This window comes from Drosophila subobscura, chromosome A (genome assembly GCF_008121235.1).
Source record: "Drosophila subobscura isolate 14011-0131.10 chromosome A, UCBerk_Dsub_1.0, whole genome shotgun sequence".
Classification (NCBI taxonomy): Eukaryota; Metazoa; Arthropoda; class Insecta; order Diptera; family Drosophilidae; genus Drosophila; species Drosophila subobscura.
Window position 1 is genome coordinate 19384179 of NC_048530.1, and position 2513 is coordinate 19386691.

At 41.3% G+C, this 2513-nt stretch overlaps 1 long non-coding RNA gene across 1 annotated transcript; it reads left to right on the forward strand.

The window, feature by feature from the left end:
- Positions 1–671: 671 nt before the first annotated feature.
- LOC117903613 lies at positions 672–1518 on the forward strand. Its single transcript, XR_004649516.1, has 3 exons — positions 672–1030; positions 1108–1420; positions 1479–1518. It is a non-coding gene; the product is annotated as an uncharacterized LOC117903613 (long non-coding RNA).
- The last annotated feature ends 995 nt before the right edge of the window (positions 1519–2513 follow it).

The window sequence follows — 2513 nt, forward strand, 5'->3', positions numbered from 1 at the left end:
TGGGGGCATACGCCCATCGTGTGTGTGCCATGTTCATGTCGCAAGAAATTTTCCAGCACTCAGTGGCGCAGGGTCACGTAACTCAAATAAAGCGCCAAAGCCACCAGCCGCAAAAAAAAATACACACACAAAAAATCACAAAAGAATCCAGAGAAAAACAACAAAAAGAACCGAAGACAGGCCAGAGCAGTGCCAGGCCAGCCTGGGGTGTGGTGTGTGAGTGCAGGCCACCTTTAGGCCCTATTCCATGCACATTGTGCATTTTGGTTCTGGCCAAAAACTGAGGCAAATTAAAAATGTTTTACAAATATTGGGAGAACGAGGCCGGCACACAGAGCGCGAAACGCTGCGGAAATTCGTGCAAGGCAGAAACTTAAATGGAAATGATTATTGTATATTTCACTTAAACTTACGATTTGATAGTCAACTTGGTGTTCCCGACAGATAAGAAGATATAGAGCTTTACATTTTCTTTAGTCTCAATGGCAGCAGTACAAAAATAATTGAAAATATTACTTTGTGTTGAGGCAGTAGCCTGCGCTGGGTACTTCACTTTCATTTACAAACGAACCTTATAGCAAAAAACAATCAAAAATTCAATATCTAGTAGTCTTTGCTTTTCAAACTCCGTTTCGAGCTGTCAAATGTTGAGGCTTTGGGGCTGAGCCATATATTTTTCAGTATAGTCGAGCAGCTCTCCGGGAGAACAAGTAAAAATATTTCGGAATTTGTTTGTGTAAAAAAAAAATTGTAAATCAAATTGAAACTTGAAGTGAAATCGGAACTGAACGGATATTTTTCAGTATAGTCGAGCCGCTCTCCGGGAGAACAAGTAAAAATATTTCGGAATTTTTTTGTGTAAAAAAAAATTGTAAATCAAATTGAAACTTGAAGTGAAATCGGAACTGAACGGAACTAAAATTTAAATAGTTACCTGCGCGTTTTCTTTCAGTGTCTTAAATATTCGCGACACTTGCCCCATTTCTAAATTAACGGATCAAATCATTTTTTAAATAGAATTAAGCGGAAAGTGAGTGATAGCCGTGTTCTTTTTGTTTACATTGAAGCAACAGGGATTTTTTTCTCTATATACCACCTAATCCTCAGACAGCATAGAGATACACTTAAGCATATTCGACGTACCACACGATAATCTCCCACGCGCTCCAGCAAATCGATACATACTTTGCCACTCACATAACGCATGACAAAACTCAAGACAGCAGATGCTCGTCACTATACGAGTATTCGTTGAATATGCCATCCACACTCGACACCGCTGCTCGCAAGACACTTACAAATGGATACTTAAATACTTAAGGCTGCCACCAACGATCCAGACCGCAGATCGCAGACACTACAGAATCATCAAACAGCAAATGGAACACGATACACTTGATGCACGCTGAAGACCAGCACAGTAAGTAACTAAAGTCTTGGTTTAAAATAATACGCTGATACCCAACGCTCTATGATAGTGTATGAGGGCTAAAACAAAGAGCTACATACAATCATGAGCGAGGTGCAAAAGCTGTTCGACGGACTGCTCCAGACCATATCCCGTGCTAGGGCCAACCGTCGCAGCACAACGATAGAATTAGTCAGCGAGCTACGATGCTGTTACTGCTGCCATGGAAAACGAATAAACATCGCTGCAGAGGCTATGAAGAAGCCGCCGGTGCCTCAGGAGTTCATTAAAAGGAAAGTCCTCCTGTGGGGCAATACTTGTGATAATACCCATCGTCACGGTGTTTCGGGCCAGACATTATAACCACTCGCAATCCCATGGCAGAGGCGCCTGTGTCTCATCGTTTTTATACACCTTGACGGATTGCGAAGTGACCGAACACTGGACAGTGGAAATTGCAGACTGAACACTTCGCACTGGACGCCGAGAGACATTCACGATGATGGGTAAGTGCATTCTATTTTTGGTGTTCGTTCGGCAAACTCTTTTTTGAGTTCAAAATGTTCAGTAACATTGTTTTTTCTAATATTTAACATAAACTGAAATATGTACGTGCCAGGTCAATGCGGAGTCATCGTCATGCGACCATCCAGTTTCGCTGTAGCGAGTAAAAGAAAATAATAATAATGGGTAAGTGCATAAACTTTCACTGTTATCTAATATATTCAAAAATTTGTGGCCCAGTTCTTTTTATATAAAGTTTGGCAGGAATTTATTGTCTTTGTGGTGCTGGATACCCGCCTAAATGAAGGAAGGAAGTGCGCGGCAATCAAAGAACCGAGCTGCAGATTTTGAAAGGGAAGAAAAACAACACCAATTATATCTCCAATTAATACGATGGTAAGCATTCACAAACTTAACAAAACGTTCAAACTTTCAATCCAACTGATTTGCAGAATGAATACATTAAATATGGAAGGCATAAAATATGAAACAGCAACTTGAATGCAGGAGCGCAGGTCCCCTCAGAAGATCACACCGCAATCCGTAAAGGTGTAGAAAAGCGTTGAGACACAGGCGCCGCTACCATGGGATTGGGAGTGGA